We start from the raw sequence: 27,335 nt of genomic DNA on the forward strand, positions 1-27,335 counted from the left end.
ATCGGGCTTCCTGTCGCACCATTTCAAAATGGTGGGTTATCTAATAGTCTTTGCGCCACGCAATGGCGTTCGTTTAGCGGGCTGTAAATCGTATAAAGAAATAATTTCTTTCCCGCGGCGTCACGTTACCGTGATGCGTTCGGGAAAAGACCGATCGTTCGGCGATACTACTACTTATCGGCCTGTCGCACGAGTGAATCTCACACACTCGTGCGTATATTACGCGTATCGCGCGCGTGTGCGCGTCTAGGCGCGCTCATAATTGCACGTCAGCGCGAATACAGAGGCAGCGGAGTAATTATCGCGTTTCCTGTCGTACGACGCGCGCAATGGCGAACGCCACGCCGAAGATGCACACTTCGCCATTGCGAATTCGCCTTCGTTAAAGCGTACAGATGTTACGTGAGATAATTCGACGCGATCGAAAATTAACTCCACCATTTTTCTCATACAGATTTTTTTTCCTTTCTCAAACTAATTGCCGCGTCCAATGAGCAAGGAGAGAAGCCGAACGATAGAAGGACTTAAATCAATAGGCGAGATGACCTATCTTGTAATTATGCCCGGTTATCCTTCTCGCGCTATCGTCGCGATCGCGATAATTATTATTGTCGGCAGTGTATCTCGGTATCGGATGATAACCGGGTGCGATGTTTGCCGATGCCGCGCGATGGAATTTTAATTTCCGCCGCGGTGACGTGGGAATTGAAATAACATTACGTAAATAATGCACGTACAATAATAATGTACTTTTACCGTCATGATTTTACACACAGACACGCGCAGTTGCAGACTAAATGTGCATTCGGTCGTGTGTTCCTGATTTTCGAAAACGGAACTCCGAGACCAACATAGACTGATTAACATTGATACGATCTTTAACAAAACACTTCATAAATACTTAAAACAACCGTTTTACAGGTTTTAAAAACCGTGCAATGGAATACCTATGAAACGGTTTTTCATTATTAAATTAATAAGGTTAATTGGGCTTATCTCGAACTTCAGCCAACTTCAACGAGTGTTTAAAGAGAAATCCAATTATTTGTATAATATATTTTAGCGTCTTTTATTTCGAACGGTAATCCTTCGAATCTAAGGAGATTGCGTTGTATGTGAAAGAAAATTAACAATCGCGATTGGCGTGATTTTTTTGCGGCTCTTCGAATCTCTCAGCCGCTCCGGAACCAATCGGCGCAAATCGGCGTGGCGGTGCGTATCCGGTGCGAGCCCCACATACCGCTGTGACACCTATCTAACGCTGAGAAAGTCGCTCGCCATCGCGAATAAGCCCGAGCGGAAATCGCCGTCGGGTACGTACCGCCATCGCGAGCAACAACAACAACAACAACAATAACGACGACGACGACGCGGGGTCGAGGGGGGGAGCACTACATGGTGCGCACGTAGGTCGCACACCCACACGACGTCGTTGCCGTACATACGTGTGGCACGAAGTTGCGTGCCGCGGGTAATTACCGGTTTTCGCCGTGGTAACGCACCAGCGATGGCGGATCCGCCTACGTATAGCCGCAGGATTCAGGCATTCGGGCATTCGGGCGACGCCACCGGCACACACGGTGTGTTCCCGTCACACCGTTGGTTTCAACGCCAATTAAACACCCGCTTGTCAAGGAGACCAGGGGGGCCGTGCGCGAGGCGCGAGGGGCCCACCGTCGTCGCCGCCGCCGCCGCCAGCCACACCGCTCGATTCCCTGCGATTCGCTCGCTGTCGCACGCGATGCGCTGCCGGGCGTTATTATTACATGTCATTGCCACCCACGCGATGGCGGTTTTGAGAGAACGCGGGAGAAATCTACGTGGGAAGTGAACGCGCGACGAGCGAATTGCAAATGCTTAGAATCTGAACTGAATTCGATTGTATCATATATGACATTGCGTTATAAAGTTGCTTTTCTTGTATTTCAAAAAATAAGAAGAATAGCTAAACATGTATTTGTACGTCCGACTATAATTGTTTCATAGATTTTCCCGGAAAATCGGACGGTGTCCTCCAATTATTATCGCATTTCAATATTGACTATTTTAAAAAATCAGGTGACTTAAAAATTGAGTAGAAAAAACGTATGTAATCGTAGACACGAAAAGAGTCGTGAAAAAAAACGGGGCAACGACGGTCGACGTCGCGTCGGCGCAGATTTCCTTCGCGCGCTATCGCGCGGCATAATTTTTCAGGCCGGAAACGTCTGAAGACAGAATAAGTACGCACTTGTTTAGATGAAAGGAAAGGCGGTAGCTGCGCGTTTCTGCGATACGCCGTGGATCGTCGTAAATCCTCCGCAAGGCCTCCGGCGCGCTGCGTGCAATTAGCGCTTATAACGAAAAATATGCGGGGAAAGTAATATCCGCGATAACGGACCACGTCGCGCGCGGAATAAAATTTGCCCCGCGGGGAACGTTGCGACAAATGTCGTTCGCGCGCTGCGTATAACCGCGCGCGTTTTCCAGTGCGTATCGTCCAATCACGCCACGCACCTGGATTTTTCCAGCCACCCCCTGCCGTGTCCAATCGCGAGAGGGAAAAATTGCGAATGCATATAGGTCGCGGCTGAGTAGGCAATACGCCGCGATAACGGCCGCTGTGCGTGCCCCGATAAAAAATATGTCGTAACGCGCGTCAGTTGTGAGCTCGCCTTGGATTTACATGTCGACAAAGAGGAAAGAGAAGGAGGGAGGAAAAACGTTTCGTGATAATGCGAGCCGCGGATTGTTTCGCGAATCGTTAGGGCTGCTTAAGTACGACGACATCGCGCGGTGCGCCCCGTAATTGAGCAGGTAATTATTCCTCCGTTGTGCCGTATTTTTCCGTCGCATTTTTATGCGCCGCGATATTATTCAATTTAGATTATGACATTTTATGCGAAGCTTCTATTGCGGTGTAACAGTCGATTGCTTGTCACGATTAAGCGCTCCATTTATGTCTACGTAATTTCTGGCTTGAATATGGTAACTTATGATTTTCTAAATATTTAATTTGTTGGTACGAACATTTCCATTGCACATTACGAAAAGCCTTAACGAGAAAATTAGTGTTGTCGGTTATAATATATCGTAAATGGTAATTTTATTAAGGGATATTATATGGAATAGAAAATCTTTATTAACAAAAAAAATTAATTATTTTCGTGATTAGTGATTACTTATACTTATAAGTTATTCAGTATCATTTATCAGGATCATGAAAACATCGCGTTCAACTTGCGCTCGTACGAGAAGGACGTAAAGAATGGTCAATTTCAGAATATTACATGCTAGATAAGTAGTTATCGCTCGACTGACAGCGAGTGTACTAAAATAAGACTGCCTTTTATCGGCGATTTGTACCTGTCCGAGCCAACCAATCATTTTACTCATCGTCCTCGACATGCCAAGTTCGCAGACATGGAAACTTTTTACCATTATCTTTATCGCGATCTGCGATGCAACACGATGTCAACATTGTCAAAGTAGAACGTACCTTGGCATACTATCGTCAGAAAAAAATGCGTCATACGTTTACCATACGGCTTTATCGCTTGCAGACTTCTTCAGGAAAAAGACGAATACATTGAGCAACTATGAAAATCCGCCATCTATCAGATTTTAAAACACGCCGCTAAACGCGAAGTAAAAAAAAATCATAAATCTTTGTTTATAAAATAAAGGTACAAATCGTAAAGAAAAGGTATATATATATATATATATATATAAAGTATTTTCTAAGATAAAAATAATTTTTAAAATGTAGCACCTATAACTGTCGTCCTATGCCTTTCTTACAGTTCTAAATACAGATGATGGTCAAATTTGCAGCAAATAGATTCTTTAAACTTTTAAAGACGCGCTCGATGAAGCGGAAGCGAAAGCGCCGCAATGAAGATTCGATAGCATGACGACATCTCAGTAAATTAGCCTAAGCATGGGGGTAAGGGCGGCTCTTCTCGCCCCCTGACAATCAGCCCCCCGTGGCTTCGGCACCATCGATTCAACGCTGGTTTTAATCACGTCGCACAGTCATGGGGCGCAGCCGTGCTATCACCCATGGGGCCGTTTCGCCGAAACACCGGGCCGCTCGCGGATTATCCGACTGCTTTATTAGCGCCATTCGTGTCTTCCGCCTGCTCTTTTCCCCGGCTACCGAGACGAAAATTATAAAACGCGTACCTCGCGTGCCCGCGTCGATCGCACGATCGTATGGCGTGCAATCAAGGGCGGTTTAAAGTTGCGGTTTTACCGTTACAATTGGAATTCCGGCAAATTATAGTCATAACGACGTTTTACCCTCGCTCACGGCCGTGGTCACAATTTATGTTTTTATTCGTTACGTATCAACGTGTCGTGATGTGCGATTGCTCTTTATGGCGTTTTATAACGCCGTCGTGACCTTTCATCGCTGAACAACTATACCTAATTTATTTTCTCCTGTCGGCTCAATTGTATTAGAATAATTTAGAAAAGTGGCTTGCAGAACATGTAGGTCTCGATATGACCTCTCACATATTACAAGCAGAAAACCGATACTTCTCGATATAGATTCCATGCCGCAATCATGCTATGAGTTCTGCTCTTGATGCAGAGCCGTTTATGATTCGATTTGCATGTTTGATAAGATCCGCATTGCTAGGATAATGACCGTTAGACCTTAAGAGCAACGCGTGTGACGTTTAAAGCGGAAATTACGCTTACGAGCACAGATAATAATCGTTTCCGACAATGCCTACAAAAACGTCCTCTTTTTCTCTCTCTCTCTCTCTCTCTCTCTCTCTCTCTCTCTCTCTCTCTCTCTCTCTCTCTCTCTCTTTCTCTCTTGTTTCGGTTTTCGTAATATCCAAATCTATTGCGTTTTCAAGCACACACACACTTAAAGCAGTTATGTGTTTCAAAGAGATTTATATGTTCCGGTTGTATACATATAATAAGAGATACGTACGTTTACGAATTGTACTTTTATGGAAATACGCCGAAATATACGATAATATCTCGAAGTATGTTTTTCGTACGAGAAACGTGATACACGTATGGAAAGAAGAAATAAATGTTCGCGCGGATCAACTGTTCGAGGTAGGAAATGCATGATCAATTCATAGAAAAAATCGTTATTAATACCTCGCAGATGAGATATGTCGACGTCGCCGACGGCGCCCTTGCAATCGGAGCCGCCGCTCGGCTTCTCCTGCTTCCGCGTGACGTCTTGTGGAAAACGCAACCACACTTGCATTCGCGGCGTATATCGTGGCATCTTGATAATCGACTCCAGTTGTTCTCTCTGCGTGCCACTATCCACCCTGCCTGCCTACCTACGCAACAACGGAGATTGCTGGTCAGGTCGCGATACAACCGGCAGATAAAGGTGGATGGTCGATAGTTCTCTCTTTTTTTCCTTTTCTTCTTGCGCGCACGACGGGCTCTTGCGTAAGAGGAAGGCCGCGCACGCTATTGCGGCGCGGATCGGCGTTTCGCACGCTAATTACCCATCGTGCCTGGCAAATGGCTTCCGCGGATTACTCGGGAGCGTGCCCGCTGATAAGGCGCAAATTTTCCGAAATTGACGCGGCAAAATCACAGGATTTCCTTCGCGCGATAACGTAACTATGTCTTCAAGATACAGCGGCTCCGTTTCAACAAATGGAGATAACAAACGGAGATATTACGTTGAGCACGGAAAACCACTTTCATTCTGCTCGATTCAACTTTGAGCGTATAATTATAATATATGATGCATTGACGGATATATATTATGCAGTTCTTTGTACAAAGTTATAAAGTTTTAAGTTTTATAGTTTCTTCAATGCGGCAATTGATTCCGAATTATTTTTTGACAATAATAAAATATTTGTTATACTTTATAAACAAATATACTTAAAATGGTTTTTTTGCGATAAAATGGCTCGGAAAAATGTGCGAATTGTCACTCATATATAAGTGCTCTCTTGTACTATTTTACGCATGTCGATTTAGTCGATAGATCGTAATGTAATGCGATGCGTTCTACAACGTCGAATTAAAATACGATGCTTGTCGAAGAATGAAATGGGAGCGATACTTCACGTTTTATCTCTTCGAAAGCGCTTCAAAGACAGACATTAAAATGCGCTCGTTATCGAAGTTTAGCATAACGTTTAAAGTTCAGCGTTTGATATATGTATAAAGAAAGTACCTTGTTACATAAAAGTCTGTTATTATGGACGCTTATCGTAGATAAGTCTCGCAGTTACGTCTCGAGCGAAAATCGAGGCAAAGACAAAGATATGAAATTTCTACCTGGAAAAACTCTAAATTAATCTTTTCAGATACAACAACTCATATTTACAGTCCTTACAGTGAAGTATCCTTAAGACCAACAAACATTTTATTCTAATTTAATCTCATTAAATAAATAAAGAGTCAGATTCTCCTTTTTTTTACACAGTTTGAGAGGGTTATTCTTCGAGAGATTAACCAACGCAAATAATTTCCTTCTCGTAAATCGGCTTCTGAATTTCTTATTGACGACATTAATCCCGAAACTGCTATATTGCCTCTGAACTTAAAATCCGCGTAAACACGCGAAAGGAAGGTACAGGTTATCGAGTCAAATATCGTCCCTGAAACTCGTTTCGCAGTCCCCGAGAGGATTTCGAGGATTTACGTATTTCCTCGTACGGTTGACGCGCGCACCATGCAGACAGAGCAGTCCCGTCGCGAACCAGCCGCGTCGGGCTTCTTTATTAAAGCCCAACCTCGGGGCCTCCCCTTGGCCCCACGTGCCCGAGCTTATCCCGGAGAGACCTTCCATCATTTTAAAGCCAGCCGTGATAAAATTAGACGGACAATTTCATCCGAAGACCTCGAATGCCGCGATCGTGCGGGACGCGCGTAGGTAGGTGACGGTTTAATTTCATGCCTAGGGGTGATTCGACGTCCCTCGACGTACGCGAGCACAATAGGCGCCATGTGCCTATTGCGTTAACAGATTGGCCGAACAGAAATTCGAAATAACTCTATTACTGTTCTCAGGTCGTTGAACGAATTTTGGAAAAATTTTTTTCCGAAGACGTCGAATGCGCTGACGAAACCGATTAAAAGATCTAAAGAGGAAAGCGTCTATCGCAAAATACGAGATTACAATAATTTAGATGGTTATTTTAAAATATATAAAACTTTCTCTATGAAGCGTCTCACATATCTCGTTTTCGTGAAATATAGCACCCGTTATTACAATTGATAACATTGATGAAAATACCGCAATGAATAAGAATGACTAGATTCGTTTATATTTATGACCGCCTGTCGTCTTAAGCTTTCTTGTCAGAAGCACAGTTGCGACGGAAGTGACATTTATTGCAGCAGTGTGTGCAGCTTGAAGGTAACACGGCAGGTAAATGAGGGGACGCGTAATCATGATATAACTTAACATACATGAAGTGCGCGCCTCGCGACACGATGTGGATTTAATGCTGCACAGCAATTCGAATAATGACTGAGTCTCTCGCGTTTACTGGGAAAACAGTAGACGAGAGATTAGCTCGATAAACGCATAAAATTTACGCGTCAAAATTACCTCCTTATAAAGTCATAAAAGTTCAAACGCCTTACAATGACGTTGCATATATGTACAACGATGAACAATCCGATTACAATTTAATTGAAATTGAATTAGTTATGATGCGTTTCGGTGCAATTGTAAACACGTGTCAATAGCGTAATCCGAACGGATCGATTCGTCGGTAATACGTTATATGTTTCCTATAGTTTACACGAATCCGCCATTATATGTATATTATAGGAAACCACCGAACCAGCGTTTTGATGAGATCTCGTCTCTCGTCCGGCACGCGCATGAAAGACGAGTCAAGAACGAAGGAACGAAGGAACGAACGAACAGGCAAGCGCGCATGCATTCGCGCACGTGGAATAATAATTAGCCATCGCCAGTGCTGATACACGTTCCACACAAATGACGTGTCAGGTGCAGCTGTTGCGCATCGTTCCGCAATGCGGGCCGATGTGCCTCTCCTCCTCACCCCACGGCTCTCCTCTTCCTCACTCTCTCTCTCTCTCTCTCTCTCTCTCTCTCTCTCTCTCTCTCTCTCTCTTTTTCTTCCTCCCTCTCTTTTTCTCTCTTACCCACCCCAAAGCTATACCGTCTACTTAACTCCGTTCCACCCTTTGTCTCATGTGGTTTCATAATGTCTCCCCCGGCAATCTCGGGTCCCAAAGTGCGAACCTACATGCGACGCGCGATCGCGTGCTACTTGTCATTAGACTCTCGACTAAAGAACGACTATAGCTGTGTACCTATATACTATAATGTTCTTCACATCGTCCACTATAGTCCCTCTTCTACGGATGCACTTCCTGCCTTCGTGATTAAGAATCATACTCACGACTTATATATCAACTTTTCACGATGATAACATGTAATGATTAATACTTTTTAGTCTTGGTTAAATAATAGAGTAAATATATAAAATATTCTTTCATCTCAAAGAAGTTATTCCGCATCTGTTGAAAAAAAAAGATTAAAATAAAAAATTCTTGAAAAATTTATACATGTTTTTATAGAATGTCTTCGTATTTGAAACATTGAGAGAACGAATCCCACGTCCTGAAAGGATATACCTCTCGAGAAGCAGCGAGCCGAACACGAGGAATACGTACAGTTCATACTCCAATTATGAAGCGCGGTGCTAGTTGGAGCATGTCTCGATCGTGCCGCTGTTCCGATTCGAAACAGTTAGATCTGATCGGATCTCATGGGTAGCGGACCGACAGGAATCGCCGGCCCGTTTTCGTGGCAGGACTATCGCGAGGGAGGAGATGAAGGAGCAGTCGGCAACGCGCGGGCAACGGCATTGCGGCATAGGTCGTTCATTACCCCGTTCGCTCATAATCGAGAGGAAGAGACGGAGAGCGGAGTGCGCCGGAATAGAAAAAGAGGTGGGACGGAGAAGAGGAGAGAAAGCGGAATGGAAGCTACGTGGCTTCCCACGGCGATTCGCGGTGGCGGCCGTCACGAATCGCATGACGACGTGACGGCGACGATAGCGACCAGTCGCCGAGGACAATACGTCTCCCTACCCGGGGTTCCGTGCCGTTCCCTCGGCTCCGTTCCTCATCGGCCGCATCATCGACGCTGCATCGCCACGAATATCGGCACTGCGAGACGGTGCACGGAGCGCCGAGGGGAAGAAGGAGTGAAGGGGAGGACTACGGTAGTGGCGTGGCAAGAGGGGAAGGTCTCTGGACGCTTCTAGCCTAGATCAAAACCCGTAATCACGACGTAATAATACCCGATCACGGAAGATATTGCACATTTCCCCGGAATCACTGCTATTCCCAGGGAAGATGCCCCCGTCGGGGTTGTTTGGGAGGTCTTACTGTTCCCCGACATGCGATCCCGAATTCACTATATCTCGCGCTCTCTTCCTTCTTTACACACAGCGCCGCTCGACTTTGCCCTGGGTCATATCGCCGTACCCTCTCCCCTTTTCTGTCCTTCGTACCTGTGCCTATAGTACCTGTAGTTTCGTCCCGTAGTTTCCTTTTTTCTGACTCTCGTGACTAGCGATTATGACTTTGCGAAAGACTAACCGATGCCTTCGCACCGTTGATTTCATTTCCCAGATAAAGCGATTTTTCGTAGAAACGGTTGCCTTAGGCAAAGATCTTAATGCGATCTATTCAGTGTAAGTTAAAAATCTGTTTCTAAAGACTTTGAAATTGCATGTAAAATTATTACATCACACATATATGGATAAAATAAAACGTACGTTCAAGCACTATAGAAAAAAAAGAAATAGAAGCAGGTACTTCTTGACTGTTGTATCCAGTAATAATAAAATAAAGTATGAAAATCAAAAAAGAGACAAAGTAGAAGTCATCGTACACGTTATCATTTATTCGTGTGTTAAATTATTGAAAATAAGTCATTGTATACGTCATTATTTGTTCGTGTGTTAAATTATTGAAAATTTAAACGAGAGGTGAAGGCTTTTCCGCGAACAATTTGCAAATAACTACCCGCAAGCAACATGTCAACTAACAACAAGTATACAAAAGCGAAAAGCCATGCTGGATCTTAATAAAGTTCACGATTGCGATACGCAAAGTAATCTAAATATTTAATCTAGATTAAATCGAGAAGACAGGATGAAGAGAGGAACAGACAGACAGACGGACGGACGGGCGGATGAGATACGGTCGGCACTACGCGGACTTAAACATTGTACGCTTTTTTACACGGTAACTGAACAGTTCGTCGGCCAGCTCGTGTACAGCGAGTTTCGAAGCCCCCGGAGCTGTTAGGCCCAAGATGGGCCGGTGGCTGGTAGCACGTTGGTGGAGGCCGTTGGCGGACGTAGGCGATCGGAGACGGGGAAAGGAGAAAGAGGAGCGTGCAGAGGGGCAGAGGAGGATTGGAAAACAAGGTGGAAGGGTGCCCCGAGCCAGCGCCGTACCATTAATCATCGGGGTAATTCCATAGATGGCTCTTTGCTGTTCGAAGGAGCGAGCGATGCATGCCAAACCTTACCTCGTCCGCCGAACGACCTGCGAAAAGACGCATTCGTTTCTGCATTTCGTGCCACCACGAACCCGGCCATGGCGCGTTTTTCGTATCGTGCTGAGGTCCGGACTAATTAAAAGAGCCGGGTAGTTCCGTAAAAACCAAAGAGGAAAAACCTCGTCTCGTATAATCGTTCAATCTGACCAATTAAATGTTTGTTTTAAATCGGAAAGATAGATTGAGTTTTACATATCGAGAGAAAACTAATCTCTGCACAAGTAAGTTGTTATATTTGACACTTATATGTTACCCATATAATTATTCTATCTGTGCGTGTGCTATTTTAATATATCTATACAATCATTCTTACCTCGTTACGGAAACACGCGACAAGATTGCCTGTCAATTTAATCTCGAGCCGTGTATTACCCGCGTTCTTTTCACATCTCCCGTATATTTATGCCGTATTACGGGAATATTAACGACACGCCAGCTATCGCTTCGCACGTCTATTAAGATAGAATCGATAGCACATATACCTACGTGAGCGTTAATCGAATAAGAGTCAGTTAAGAGGGTATCAGGGAAACACTAGATTTTTTTACATAGATATTATCTATCTTCATGAACTATAATTTACGATTAATTGAATATTTACACTTTAGATTATATATTCCATCTTTTCTCTCACTTTGTCTTCATCACCTGTTTTCTGTAAACTAATGAAATCAGTTACTGTGACAAGTGTGCTATTATTTTAATGTAACGAGCAGGGTGATTGCAACGGAATTCCGTCTCGCGATCGGATCGCCAGATTCCATCTTGCTAAATTCTTGACCAACACAATCCGCTCATACCTGGTCGCCGATTGCACGAAACACCGATTGTCGAACGTGGAGTTACGAGTTACGATTCGCGGTCCGAAGTGGCGGGAAAAAAATGAAAGGGAGGACGGACGGCGCGGCGGGGCAAAAAAGGGCCAACTCTTTCGGACCTGCGGAGACACGGTGGCCACCGGGCCGTCCGAACGATGTCAGCAGTTTAATCAATGCATTTAGCCGAATTCCCGTCTGGCCCAAATAAAAGGCGAGACGGAGGAGGTTTAAACGCAAAAAACGTTGTGCGCGCGACGAGTCTCGTTCGACCCTCCCCCCCCCCTCTTCGGCTTCTTTTCGCCGTGTGCTGCGACTTTTGGGACTTCTACGGCGGGCCACACGGTCCCTTCTAGCCGGTCCTAAAGCCCCCAAAGTCGTTAGGTATTCCGCGAGTGTATGCTGCTGTCCTCCCCCTCGTCGCTCCTCCGTCACCCCTTCGTCGCAGTCTCGCGGGAGGAAGACTCTTCTTCGAATAACATATACGTCAACCACGAAGACGACTGCGAGACGAAAACCGGTGGCTCCACAAATCTTCGGCTTGGCCTTTTCATTCATTGTTTCTCTTTCTTCCGTCCTCTCGAAACTGTCCGCCGCAAAACGCTGTCTCGACGTTGCGCGACGTTATCTACGCTTTATTTTCTTCTTCTTGATTATAGTTTTTGGCGTTTTCAATATCAAAGAAAATTATGAGATTTATAATTTTGTTCTATCTTTCAATCAAACTTTAACAATAATGCTCAAAATTTTTTGATTAAAGTTAGCGGTTTCTGTTTCATCATTAATAACACTTCATTTAACATTAAAGGTTTTACTCGAAGTTTATGTTTGGTGAAAGTCTACTATATATTAAATATTTTTCACATTTAATACTAAAAATGTAATATTACCTAAATGTCTCATGCAAGTTATATCTGAGGCATAACTGCGTATTCGAGTCATTAATAGTCAACGAGTCGAGCATCCTGTCCACTATCTCGTTAAACATCTTCTAACAGTGGACCTAAAGTTGTTTCGTGAAACGTGACAAAGAAACCGACGGAGGTAAAAGAGATGTCAGCAGGCAATCTTCTCTCTTTCCTCTAAACTTACCCGTCTCGTATTAAAAACGTATGAACTCATAAATACTCTACTCTATAAGGAAAACAACACACATCAACATTATTGTTTTCTCGATTCTATTTTGATTTATATATGCAGTGAAAATATTAATTTATATTGAAGACGAGACGTAAATAAATATAAGAGCCAAAGATAAAAATTCCTCAAATTACTCGTATAAATAATATTTATTTATTTTGTAAAATTCTCTTTGCTCTTTTGGCACTTTATAAGTAAGTGATATAATGAATTTATAGCGTTTCGAGATGTTTTCAATCTTGGCGTGTGCAATACATATTTCGAACTGAAAAGACAATTCCCATAGCATCGCGCGTGTAATTTTATTTATGTCAAGTTTTCAATTTGAGGGCGTCAACGGAAACTGAGCGCAAACTGGTGCGGGTATACCGTTTATTTGCGCGATGAGAAACAAAATACGCAATATCTTATTGATTTATCCTTTTTATTATTTCTTTTTTGTGCAGGCGATGGACGCGTGACGCCGCAGCCTGACCGCAAGCTCGTTACGCCTGTCGGAAGTATAAATCAACCGCAAAGTTATTCCGTGCTGTCGGGAACTCCCCGTAAGGCGCCTCGTTGGAAACTGCTACCACCTTCTTGTCCGCGATATCCTTTGCGCAGGTACGTAAGTCTGTCTCACGTGATCGCGTCATAAACGATTTATAAAAATCGCGACGACAGCAGCGCGGAGTTAGCGTGACGACTCTCCGTCAAATCTGTCGCTAATTTTCGATATGGGAAAAAAAACTCCGATCTCCTCCCACTCGTTCTCTGTGCCTATTTTTAATAGCCTCGACTTTTCTCTCTGAGATACCTTATTTTATTCCAAAAGAAGTGCCTCGTCAAAATGAACGGAGTCATGCAACGCTACCTACTCTGTTTAATGGCCATTATAATATGACTTATCGTCGCCGCGATGCCATGGGATTTTGCGGTAATTATAATTTACGGCCACTTAGGACGCGTATACATTGATAGTTTTAACTGTATTTTCTTTCGATTATCTCTCTCGGCCTGAGCCGTGTGCGCGCACGCACGTCGGCGCAATAGCGAGACACGAGCGGCAATAGCGGTGCCCTCATAACACCCTGAGAATCTAATTGTAAGGTTGCCGCGCGAGAGCAGGTCGCGTTTTCTCGATAACAAAGACGTAAGTAATGATAATGTGGTAACGACCCCGGGGTCGGTACAGTTACTCGGCATGCGGGGAAAAAAATGATTTCCTAACTAATACAATCACAAGAGATAAGACCGCGTGGTTGTAATAAACCCAACATTGTACCGACGTAATACATAATTACCGATCTGGCGAGATCTGATAATTGTTACGCTGGTAATTGGCACCGGCGAGAATAACATTTCTCCAATGGCCTCGTCGTTTCTCACGAGAAACGTTCGAGGAGGCCCTCTTACAGTTTTCGTTCGTTTGACAGAATTAACTTTTTTTTTCTTATTCAGAGTATACCGCGTATATCCGGCTGCTAATCCTAGCGGATCGACGTGAAAAGCAAGCATACACGACTGAATGTGTTGCGAGCACGCAAAAGGGCGAAAACTTAGAAAAGTCGAGTTTCGAGTAAACCCGGAATCGTAGGATAATCCGAGATGATCGCCTAATAGCTTTAGGAAAGAATCGACTGGGGATGACTACTTTAAATTACCATAAGCCCCGACTCTTCCTGGTTAACGAGCGGAAGAGACGAGACCCCAAAAGTGTTGAAACTAGCCGTCGGAATAAAGGGAACGACGAAAATCGATGATGATACTGGGCACCGATATTATTATGGAAGAGAAGAGTCTAATTACTAATAATGTATAGGGAAAATGATAAAATCAAGAAAAAAAAATTTTAGTTGATCTACACAAATGGCTTGTAAACGTTATATCTCGGCGGTTGGGCGTTTATCGTCTCAAATTTGCTCGCAGCTAAGCGCTCACGTTAAAAGAAATAATTTGGCGGTGGCAAATTTATATATGTTTATTACTTTTTATCGGTAATATATATAGAAATTGCTTGTTTTCTCTTAGCTACAAATTTTATATATTCCAAACCCGAGAGAAAGCGCACGGCATCTGATACACCCTATACCCGTTTTAATAAATGAGCACGCGTTGACAACGATCGTGAGATTGGCCTTATTAATTTAATACGTTAATTAATTTATGGATAAAGGGGAGAGCCCGAATAAATTCTCAAGTTGCGTTTCTAGTCGCAATCGCGGTGAACAAATATAATGCAGGATCGATACACATCGTAACGCACCGTAGACACGGCAACAAAACAACATTTTTCAGCCGGCCGTCAGTCCGGAGACTCTCTTACGATTATATCAGCTATCCTTCCGTGTGCTAATAATTATCTCCCGATTTCTTCTCTAATTTAACGGCGCATACGTTACACGCGTAGCGTTCCGGTTACGCACCGCTAAAATCTAAGAGCCGCGCCTCCTTTAATTGGACCCGAACCAAGAGTTGATTTACAATTGTAGGAAAAGAAAAGAAAGTATCTCGTTTCTTTTACGCTTTTCCCATTGAGATAACAAATAACGAGTATTTAATATAATATTAACCCACACACACGCGTCTTAATTACGTTTTGCCACCTCTTTTACAAGCGCGGCAGCGGCGCGGCAACCGTCGCGTCGCGGAAATGTACCAGACATGAGACTGATATATTTCGTGAAACTCGTCGTCGCGCACGCAGATAAGATACCTATCGCGGAATCAAACGAGAAATTCACTGCCTGTCCTATGAAAGAGAGACATCCCTCTCTTTCCGAGTCCACCGAAAGTCGTAAAACGTCCAGCACCCACGTAGAAACTGGTATCACGTACCGCCGTACTAAAGCTGAACCTTTTGTGTGCTCGCGTGTGTATTATCACGTGTGCATACAGTCGCCACCACAAATAGTCCCGAGACTCGGGTCTCGCGTGGCCCCGCTCGAACTTCCAATCTGCCTTTAAATCACTGAAATATATTGGCTAAACACACTCGGCCGAAAATACAGCCTAACCGCGAAACCTCCCGTGATCTTTGCAAGCTTCAATTTTTGCGAAATTGGAGCAAGGCCGTGCTAGTGCTACTATCGCTAAATCTTTTTCAAAGGCCACCGGCAATTTATGACCATACATCGCTTTTGCAGTTATATCCTTATATCCCTATAGTGTAATTATTCCTTAGTCCATTATGTCTTCCTTACATGCGTTTTTGCAATAAATTTAACGATATGTAAAAAGATAGGTTTTATAGAAACAAATTCCTCTCTCTGTTTCTCTCTCTCTCTCTTCCCTTTCTCTCGTTAACTTTATAAAGACTTTTGGGCTACCGTTCTTATAAAAAATGAAGGCTTATTCACGGTTGGGACTGTACCATACACGTTCTGTGTGTGGTGTACGTGCTTGTCGTCCGTCCGTCCGTCATGAGTGCGTGCGCGAACGTCCGGGCTCGTCGGCTCGTCGGAGGATGCTCGCTAGCTCGTTCGCTTTGCTCGATCATGGGACAAAAGTCGGGCCTACGTCTCGTGGGAACGTTGAAGTCATGCTCGCTCAAAAACCCTGCGTCGTGCTACATGTATTAAACCGAGCGCGAGCCGGCTTCTTGCGTCATGACGACTCGGCCGAAGTATTCGTTCCAAAGTACGCGAAACGCCGGAAATGTTCTTCGGGTATTATCAGTAAACAGTAACCGTGATGCTTAACAGTAACTACGTCTTAAAAATATATATACAATTTTATTTAAAAGAGAAATGATGTATTGAGAAATCTTACCGCTATCAATTTTTGAACTATTTTTTCAGTATTAATGAGAGTGAAAAACAGAGAAATTAGCTTCATTGATAAAAAGAATTACCAGAAAACAATTAAAACCATGAGAAAAATTATGATTTCAAGTCTCTATCATGTCACGACATGTATACGTGTTGGCACTTCTAATAGCCGTGTACTCGCCTATTAAAATCACATAAAATTAGTTGAATTCGCGGAGACACGTACCATTATCGTAAATTCATAGTATCGATAATCCCGCCAGCGCTGACGATGGTGAGAAGGATAAGGATTACGATAATCGCGGTAACGGCGGCATAATTAATGGCGTTTGCTCTTTCTCTGTGCGTGCATTCAATAATATAATCGTCGCAATCTCGATTTCATGCGGGTACGTACGCGGCGCGCAATATAACGCGCGTGCACCATGCACGAAAACCTCTGATTATCTCGTAATTTGTGAAAGTATCTCGCGCTTTTACGCGAGGAGATCTCGCGCGCGCACTGACTGGTAATAAAGACACCGAAGTATAAGCCGCATCGGTTATAGCCGCGTCGTCGGTCAGGTGCGTCGGTCTCACTCTCCCGGCTGGATATGTGTGTGCATCCTGGACAAGGTGTGCACCTGTCCGCCGTGGCGCGCAGGCTGCCCCGTTTTATAGAAGGCTACTTTCTATATCGCCGATCTATCAAATTGGCCCCGGCAGATAAGAAATTAGGGGAAGCGGTCGTGCCTTAAAAGCGCCCGTGACGGGACATCCCCGGCTGTTATTTGGCCAGCGTCACCCTCGGTCTCGCTCACGGAATTTTACGGCTCTTCAGTTTGATATCACCTGCTGCACGCGCTGCCTCGAAGCGGCGCCCCTAACCGATGCTTAAGTTATCATCGCTTCCTTGAAAAACGTCCATTACTTCCCAACGATCGGCCTTTCGCGCTGCGCGCATTATCGAGATTTCAAAGACTTGAAGTGGAAGTGAACCGAATCCTAATTAATCCTAATCCCGTAATTTCTAATACCTATCCGCTTTTTGTTGCGAGAGAGATTTTATTTCACACGCTTTTGTTTCTCTTCAAACCCGCTTACTTGCTCGTGAATTCCATCGTTTCGCGCTCGAGGAAACATTTAAACGTTCGAGACATTCACGGGTATTTACGGAAGAGGCAGAAAAATAACTCGACGGCGACGGCGGCGGCATCTTAAAAACGGAAACGAGCGTTGTGGGATAATAACTTGATTACGCGGCGTGCTTTATCGAAAAATTATCAAGCAATTAATAACGTTCATTAGAGACGATACGCGCGCGCGATAATAATTCCGTTTGATAGGTAATTAGACGAGGGAGCGAGTAATTGCGTTAATTGAGACCAAGACCGAGCGCACGTTTGCGCAAAGCTTGGCTAGATATATGGAACCGTTCCACACGCACGCCGCAGCCCCGTAATCGTTCTAATCGCGGTTCTTCTTGCTGTGGAAATACCTTGCCTCGCCTTTAGGTTCGTTCCAGAGCCCTTTCGCCCGTACGGCGCGCTTTTCTCTCTTCCTGCGAAAGTCACGCGAAAAAAAGTTACCTGCCAACGATCCATAGAGATCGCTAACTTTTGCGCCTAGCATCGTGCAGTCGCTAACGACCTATGGCGTCCCGTAACCATGCTCTGAATTATATATTCAGGATAAAATACTAAAGTAATATTTAAACCAAAGTGCGAAAAAATTTTTGTCTTTATAAAATATCACCGCTAAAACAAACAATCTCGATATCTAATGTTCGATTGAAGCTATCACCTGCTCTTATGTATCTTTATATAAGTGATACCTCTAATTTAACTTAATTTTTATTAGGATTTAATAGAATTTTTGTCAGGAATTATGGCAAATCTCTACTTCTTCCTACACTGAGAAAAAAGTTTTCTGCATTTTAATAAATATTGGTTTGCATACAATTGTGACTTTATTTATTAAAATGAAGAAAAATTTCTTTTTTATTAGTATTTGTGTATTTACTGAGAAAAAAATATAAAAAGAAAAATTTTCTTCATTTTAGTAAATGGAGTCACAGTTGTATGCAAACTAATTTTTACTAAAATGCAGAAAATTTTTTTTTCTCAGTGTACATATTTATTATTTGATAACCGGTAAATCCATACAATTATATCCGGCAGAACAATAAACACTCGTTAAGATTACTCTCGCGAGTTTCCGTTTCCCAGCTGCTCCTTTCAAAGGGCACAGGTCGCAGTCGCATTTCTGGGGATACCGAACTTCGTATATGTATTTATACATAATGGAGAATCGTCCCGCGTGGTGCGTAGACACTTATAACAGCGACATCCTGGACATCTGCCGACCTCGAGGCCCCTGGCCTCTTCATCTTGGCCTTCCTGTATTCTCTTCTCTTTTTTTCTCCTTCCGGAGAATGTCGCGTAATAAAGCCGCTGCCGTCGGCATAATACGGCAGTAAGCCCTACCGATATTTGCCATTTTATGTAACGTGTACTTACGCGACGTGCCTCATATTAAACAAGCACGAAAGATATTACGAGTACGTATTGCGGGAAGAAGCGCGGAGGAAGTAAAACTTGTTTCTCTATTCGTTCGAACGAGGACGTTTGCTCACTTTTCTTTTTATTTCATTCCGAATATCGCGTGTAATAAAGCAAAACATTGTTTTATAATCTAGAAATCGCTCTTACGATTTGATCTCCAGTTGAAAACGTTGCAGGTAAATTCCACACCGGATACTAATCGCCATGTGATCCACCGACCAAAATGATTGAAAAAAAAACTCGTGCATTAGCATAACTAGATATCGTTATGACTTAATCCATCCGTAAATGAACGTAACTCGTTCCGAAGCAAGATAGCATCGTGAAACTGGCGAATTTGAGTAATGGCGGTGATGCGAAATATGTTAATGTCAATTGAACGAGTTGAGAATACGTCAATAATTTCTATCCCGTTGGCGATACATCTCGATTGAACTTTAACTTGATCGACGTCTACCATGGAAATCCCGACAACGGAAGAATGTTATCGTGAACGTCATCACGTCATCTCTACAGCTGCTAATCACGCGTGTGATTAACTAATATACCTACGCAGATAATTCCTTAGCGCCCGAAACACTTGTAACACGCTCTATAAATTTTCGCTGTTTGGACGCTTATTAACGACCGTAGTTAAACGTAATTACGGAACGTATATACGCACAGGTATCAATTACCGGAATTATTATATCCGACTATTTACGTAGATATGCTCGGCGAGCGTATAATCCGCGCCTGTAATTTGTGCAATGCAAATTTCTATCCCGGCGAACGCGCGCACTTATTAATACTTTCGACGTAACGACGCGACGATAGCCCCCCTTCTTACGTGTAACGTTTACACGCGCATCATTCATCGGGATCATCGTTAACGAGAGCATAAATATGCATTCGATTTGCCTTCATACATGCCGCTTTCTTGTTACTGCCGAAATAAATCTACATAACGATTTAGAAAACGTCAGTTTTAGAAATTCTAAACTCGATGTAATTAAATAAATGACTCTTTTAACTCTCATAAATTATTGCATAATTCTTTTACACGAGTATACAAAATTCACGAGGCTTAATGAATCACTCAAACAAGCGTTAATGCATCTCGTAACATTGCCGTACATTTTTTTGCAACAAACTGTGCGACGCGATATCGATAAAATCTTTGCGTGTCAAGGTAACAACTTATCGGCGAATAAAATCGTATAAATCCTTAGTTTATTTACATACCGTAGCTGATTTATCGTACACAATTATTTGTTAACAACGAACGAGAGAAACAAAATCGTGGACAGATTTTGCGGCGGAGATCCTCGATTCGTAATGAAACGTCGAGGCGTGGCGGAAACGTTTTACGCGGAAAAAAAGGAGTCCCAAGGGAAAACGATTTCAGAAAAGGGCAGCGCGTGGGCGGTCCCGTTCGCGGGCGGAAAAAGTCACCGGCGGAACGTCGCGTTGCGTTGCGTTGCGTTGCGTTGCGTCGCGTCGCGTCGCGTCGCACATCGGTCTTCGTAGGTGCGGAGTATTCCGGCGTTCATTAATTTTGTACCGTTGTCACCGGGAGGAATATGCGTATTCATGAGACACACCGAGGCTTATAAACGTCGAGCTATTAGTAATACGATTAAAATGTGCATTTCTCGAGCGTTGTTTTAAACGCAACACCCGACCCGTGACTCCGCCCGGTCGCGGCACGGTACACGGCGCGCGCGTACCTATTTCACGTACACGATATTTTATTCTCTGCTGCGCCGCTGCCGCTGCCGCGCACGCGGTTTTATCTACCGGAAGAAATAATAATGCAGCCACATCGCCTCCCGGTGGTTTTGCGCGCCATGGCCCGCGCCGCGCCACGCCGCGTTGTCAATTAATTTCGGTCTTTACGTTTCGCTCGGTTATCACGCGACGGAGCGGCGCGTGCGACATCGATACGCAGAATCGCCAGCGCGATTTCGTTACACGCCTGAGAGACGAATTGCGCGGCTAGAAACAATGACATATCGAATTGCGTGTTACACGGAAGAGAGAAATTGAATTGAAAATCGTATATGTTCAAGAGTTAGTCAATTGAATTTCTTTTATTTTTGAAACATTATTACTATAGTTTCTACTATTATTTGATGATAACAAGAGAATCTTAGGATCAAACCGATGCGTTAGAAACTTTTTAATTCTTATTGAGGAAACAATATTCTCGTATCCATAAAATTAATTTACATTGCAACGATATTTACATTTTTTATTAAGGGGTCAGTGAACGATGGATAACCGACTTTTGTCGTGAAGATACTGATGTAATGATCTCAACAGCAGTCCATATCAGCATCAGCAGGAAAGATTCGCGAAAAAAATAAAGGAAACAGACAACGTATAAATCTTCTCTCAACCCTTTTCCCTTTCGCGAACGAACCAACTCGAAAAACGAGCCGCGCCGCATGGAGATCGGCGTGCGCGTACATACAGGTATGTATATCCGCGCAACTGCATCGCGAACACGGAGGAATACGCGCGGGCGGTTCGTACCGTTCCCTCTCCTACCCCCTACCGCGCCAGCAAAACGGATGCATTTCGGATGCAGCTGCGAGTTCGTTAGAGCGTCTAACGCGCGGGTGCACGAATTGTTTATGCGTCGTGACGTCGGCGGCGTCGGCGGCGCGGCGTCCCGGGGTGGAGCCCGCGCGCACACCACCCGGTATAGTATATATTTCGCAGGAAGCGCGCATACGCGTATCAGAGAACGATGAATATGCATACCTTAATTCGCGGGGCTAATTGAATAATTTGTAAAACGCGACGGGCCGGCCCGGGCCGCGACCTTTTTGCATTCCCCTCCTCCTGACGCAACGTGCCGGCAACGTGTCCCCGTGCTTGCCTTGCCTTGCCCGCCTGACTGCCTGCCTACCTACCGGCCGACAGGACGAACCGGCGGAATGATATCCTTGCCTTTATGCTGGAAGCTAAGGTATGCCGTGGATAGCTCGCCTAAAATGTGGTTTGGCACCCGCTTAGCTGTCGCGAGGAACGCCGCCGCCGTGATCCTACGCCTCGTGAATCATTCCGGCGAGCACGCCGGAGAGATGGTAACTTTATTCACGTCCGAAAGTGCCGGCGAGTAACCAGCTGTTCTATGATGTCAGTGGAATATAATTATTGTAGCGATCTCGTAGCAAACAAATATTCTCGCTAAAAAATCGTTTTATGAAATTTAGGTGACGCCATTAATAAATTAACACAACAGTCATTAATCTTGGTAACATTTAGCATGTTCGCAAGGCGAAACGTTTTGGTAGATTATTGAAAGGGAAGTAAAGGCACCATCGGTACAAGTTGCGCATTATGCTAAATGCTCGGGTTCTAAAAGAGCATTGGATTTGGGATTGTTTTCCGTATATGAAAACAAAGAAAATCGGTCAATGATTTTTGGCAATGACAAATGTCTTTAAAAGGATCAAGCGCGTCTGGTCGCCGAAATTTCCATCTCGAAGAACCGAAAAGGTCTTTTTCGACGGGTAGTTTCGTAGGCCTAGTTCCCCCGTTAGCCGATGAATCGGCTCAAGGCTCTCCTTACTTATGCGATGCGTGCCTTCGTCGGCATACATCACTGCCAGCGAATGTTTTTACGGGACACGATGCGAGCAAGAATACGCTTACGCGCGTTAACATTCTCGGAATATCATTTGTCCACTGCCCAAGGATTCCCCGCCGTCGGCGCCATACTATATTTTTGCATGACACGAATTAACAACGCGCGGGACAAGAATCGGAAGGTTCGATTAACTCATTAACAAGATAATTATATCTACGATTCTATTAGGGTCGTCAGTAGCGTCGCGTGTGAAATCGCTAAGAGTTAAGAGGAAGAATGTAAGGATCTTTTATCGTTTATTTAATATTTTATTTTGTCTTTTATTTATTCTAGTCCTAGAGTATTTGAATCATGAAATACTATAGAATACCATTCTAAAAATTTTTTTTGATATGTTATATTGTATAATAAGAAATTAATTTTATATAATTTAAGATTTTCGTAAAAACTACTGTTATTAATCTAAAATACTGATTCAATCAATCAGTATTTTAATCAATACTGATTTTTCATTATCATTAATACATAAACTTCAGGCAAATACCTAGCTTGCTTAAGCAATCAAAAGCGTTCGGTGGCTTTGCTTAAAAATCTGATTGTTAACGAGTATTAAAATTCCACGAATACTCGGAAAGCGAAATCGTTGTCGACGAAAAGCAAACACGGTGCGGCAAAGTCGGTGGTGCATCTCATGAACCTACGACGACAGGAGGAGTAACAGAGTTGAAATCTCGCGGCGGGGAAGGAAATCAGCCGTACAATCGACGACTTAACGACAAAGACCGCGATATCCAAGATCTAAAGTTGGCTGTCGTATGAGAGCTTTTCTAGATGCGCGCGCCAAAGGCTGGGCGGCGAATCCCTCTGCTCTATTTCGGACTGTCTCTTGGTCTTTCTCTTTCTCTCTGCCTGTTTCCCTCTTTCTCTCTGTCTCTCTCTCTCTCTCGGCTTCCCTCTCTGCCTTCCCATCACTCATTCCCGAAGGGAAGAGAGACGTAAGCCTGGCAGAGGGCCCCTTTGATCCTCCGCACTCGGTGTCGGCAAACAGGAGCTCCGCTAGTGAACGCAGCCACCGCGCTTTAATACCTCATGCAAATTTCAGGAAAAGGGCACCCCTCGTGCCTTCCCCCTTTCCGGGGGCCCCCCACGCTCGGTCCCGCGCGCTCATCCGCGCCTCCTTCGTCGCCTCGTACTCCTCCACAACGGTGATAACCCGCTATATTGCTTTTCGAACAAATCACTATCTGCCTGCCACGGGAAACGCACCGATCGAAGCGTCTGCCGGAAAAAATTTCGAAATTCCCGTCGGAATGCATCACTCGTCTGGACATCGCGCTATTGCGAAGAAATATAATATGCAACATATAAAACGAAAAATATTTTAAACGAAGTTATTTCACTCGTATACGCGCACTAGTCTCCAGAAATCTTGCTTATCCAGAATAATACATAATTAACAGCAATAATTATGTATATAAGTTCTATTAAAGTCTCTGACAATATTTTGCAAATATTTAAGAATAAAAAAATAGGAGACACAAAAAGTTAAGATTTTTACAAAAAATATAAGCAAAAGAAATAGTGATTAACGAGAGAAAAAACGATGTATAGGATTAAATATATCGGTTGCAGTGTGTATTATCAATCATTATCGACATTGACATAATTAGTAAATGGACTCAATAAAAAAGTGTATACTAAAATATCATTTCGTCATCAACGATACAGATCTCTCAACCGAATTCGAACTCTAACAGATCCCTTTCTTATACCTTCGTTCCATTGTCACTTGCTCACAGTTTCTTCGGTCCTCCCTGACTAACATTGTTTCTTCAGGTATGTGACTCTCAATCCCCCCCTCCCGCCTTTCTTCGCCCCCTCGTCTACGCCGTCCGATATACATACAATGCAGCGTGTGCAACGCCAGATCAGAGACATACGTAGGTGCGACCGAATCTTTTTTCCCCTTTTGAGGTCCGCGAGAGGCACGCGAGAGAATTTATGCGTCGTGGATTACGGTTACCGTGGCTTGCAATTTCAACTTCGTCCGAAATGCACGACAGACATTGGAGAATCGTTCACTAAGATTAGAAGGTAGAAAATAATTTTTTATCTGCAATTACTGTGAAAAATGATCGTCGAGAAAAATCGACGATCAGATTTTTTAATTCCAAAAAAACTGGATAGTAATATATTTAAAACCCTACCGAGATTGAAATGACTCTCGTTAAAAATTGTAACAAGTGTTCAATTCGAAAATACTTTGATTAATAGGAAAGTTGAAATTATTTTCGACTTTAGAAAAATTACTTTTCTTTTTTATGTGGCAGTTTTTTAAATAAAGATTAAAAATCATTTTGTAATGCAAGCGGACAACTAAAGCAATTTTTTTACAACGCTATTTTTAATATCTTACAGACTGTAAATTTGAACTAATTATTTAAATAATACTAAAAAGAGATATAGGACTAAAAGGAATAGAGCAACGAGAACATCACCGAATGGAGAGCAGATGATATCGCGCATTAATAATGTGTTAACGATTTCATGAAATTATCAAGCAAGTTCAAAGTTATTGGTCCCGTTTGTTGAGCCATAATATTCCGTTGTAGTAGAAGTTGCAGACGGGTGTCCCTGGGGCAATTTTCAGGCTTCGCGATTTGGGAAGCGGCCACTGGCGAATACGGATACGCCGTTATATCTATATATTTGTCTACGTATTCATGCCCCAAAACCGTCGGTCTCGACCAACGAACCGCGTAATCCTTGACGAGTGATTCTCGTCAATCACGTCCCCGACGCATCGGACGAATCGATACGAATTCACCCGCGGCTACCGCGACAGTCGCGATTCTCATCCTCGATTCTCCCGTCACGACCGCGAGGCTCACGAATCGAACCGATTTTTTGGTCGAGTCCTTCGATCGTTTGAATAATCGCTAGCTTTCTCCAAGGAAAGAGAATCCCGTAATTGTAAGTTATTGATTTAATCGTCCGAGAAACGGACGAGATGACGAATCCGTTAAATGTCAATTATTGCACAATTGGACATGAACAGATAAGTATTACAAAAGAAGATGACTTTGGAGGTAGGTACTCAAATAACGATAAATAATTATTATACAACATCGAGATACATCGACAGATATTTGTCGATATTTTTCCCAAGTAATAAATAGAGATGTTTTCCTTGGAATTTTATTAAGATCGGGGATTTTCATGTTCTTGGGCGTAGCTGTTACTGTGACCTCTTAGATGCATCAAAGTCAAAGGTGATCGCTCGATATAATAATTTACGAACTCGCTGTTGGCTCGGCCGGTTTTGGGGGCACAAAGTCAAACCGCGACGCTGTCAGAGTTTCACAGCATCGCGTACAAGTTCCATCGCTGCACGTGCAAAGGACAGGCAAGGAGCAAAGTGGCGAGAGAGCGGCGGGAGAAGGTTCCCCGCTGGAGGAGGTCTCTGCTGGACCAAGGTAGGTACCAGGAGGGTACCGGAGGACACCAGACCCCGGGAGGAAGCATGGAGTCCTCTTCTGGGAGCGGATGTCTTTTTTGTCCCGCGATATGGCCCGGGGAATGTCATCCAATGAGGGTGAAGTAAAGGGAAAACAAGTAAAATAATGATAAAAGGCGGAGCCCGCGGCGTGATTTGATTGGTCGAGATATCGCCGGCGTTCGGAGTCACAACCCGAGGAAGAAGAGGGGGTTGTCCTCTCTCTCCTCTCTCTTCGTCTCTTATCTCTGTCCCGCGCCCTGACGCGCGGCCGCTCTCTGCTATCTCCGTCTATGGCCTCTCTCTCTCTTTCTCTCTCTCTCGCCTTCCTCCGTCGTTTCTCTTTACCGCACCTTCGTCGCCGCCGCCGCCGCCGCGCTGCGCTGCGCTCCTCGTTCCCTTTCTTGCTTACGCTTGGTACCCTCTTTGTATCCTCCTCTTCTTCCTTCGTCCCGTATGTAGAAGCACATACACACATATATACAGAGGAGGTTACTTTATTCTCCTTTCTCCGTAGAGGTCCATGGTCCACGATCATGTCCTGACTCTGGCAGGAGCATCGGTTTTCTCCCCCACCTTCGTGACTTTCCTCCTTCCTTTCCTCGTGCTCTCTTTCGTCGCCTTCTTCTTCTTCCTCTTCTTCGTCATCTTCTTCTTCTTTCCTTTCCTTCTCGTTCTCTTCCTCCTGTTCGTCGTCGTTTACTCGAACAAGTTCGAGTACATTGCATGTCGTATAAGTACGTGTACGGACGGTCCGTCGTATTTAAGTGAAATGTAGATTCGCAACGATACCAGTAAACCTTGAGAAAGAACCATCGGACATGGAATAATATCGTCTTTATGAGAGGCGTCGTCTCGCGATACTTTCCGCGAAGTAAAGGATGTTAGAAAGAGTTAATAAATATCACGCGTCAGTTAATTGCACGTGCAACAGACAGCAGCACGGTTGACGTCAGTAGCAAATAACAAATGTTTTCTTTCATATAAATATTATGCACATTAATAATAGCTTTAGTATAATCCAGCGCAAAAACGAAGTAACCGTTAAGATTAAAAATCATGACTAATGTATTGTTAGATAAACAATCATCCCGAAACATTATTAACAACGTTATCTTATTCTCCACAATAGTCTACAAAATATTTATCATGATATATTGTTTTATAATATTTTAGGCAACATTATTTTAGCGCGTTTCTTTAACGATTTCTCTATCATCTTAAGCAATGAACAACCAAATGCGATGGGCGCAGGTCAAAGAAATAATTAGCAGTGTGGTAACGAAAATTCAGAGAACCCATCACGTGTTCCCGCAGTGCGAGGGTTTCGTGGCGGAAAACTATATTGACTCGTGATACGCCATCTGTGCCGAGAGAGGAGGCACCCTCGCGGCGTTATTGGCAAAATTAATAATCCCCGGTATATCGCGGTCTGTCGAAACGGGAAGCGGTTAATTCGGCCCGCCGCT

At 43.8% G+C, this 27,335-nt stretch overlaps 1 long non-coding RNA gene across 2 annotated transcripts in view; it reads left to right on the forward strand.

Moving 5' to 3' along the window:
- LOC112466828 overlaps positions 1–27,335 on the forward strand; it is a 152,625-nt gene that overhangs the window by 87,225 nt on the left and 38,065 nt on the right. For both annotated transcript variants that reach the window (XR_003042193.1, XR_003042192.1), the window contains exon 2: positions 12,945–13,101. This is a non-coding gene — a long non-coding RNA (uncharacterized LOC112466828). The remainder of the gene's footprint in view (positions 1–12,944; positions 13,102–27,335) is intronic.

The sequence above is a fragment of the Temnothorax curvispinosus genome, unplaced genomic scaffold (genome assembly GCF_003070985.1).
Source record: "Temnothorax curvispinosus isolate PA1 unplaced genomic scaffold, ASM307098v1 QBEX01016584.1, whole genome shotgun sequence".
Classification (NCBI taxonomy): Eukaryota; Metazoa; Arthropoda; class Insecta; order Hymenoptera; family Formicidae; genus Temnothorax; species Temnothorax curvispinosus.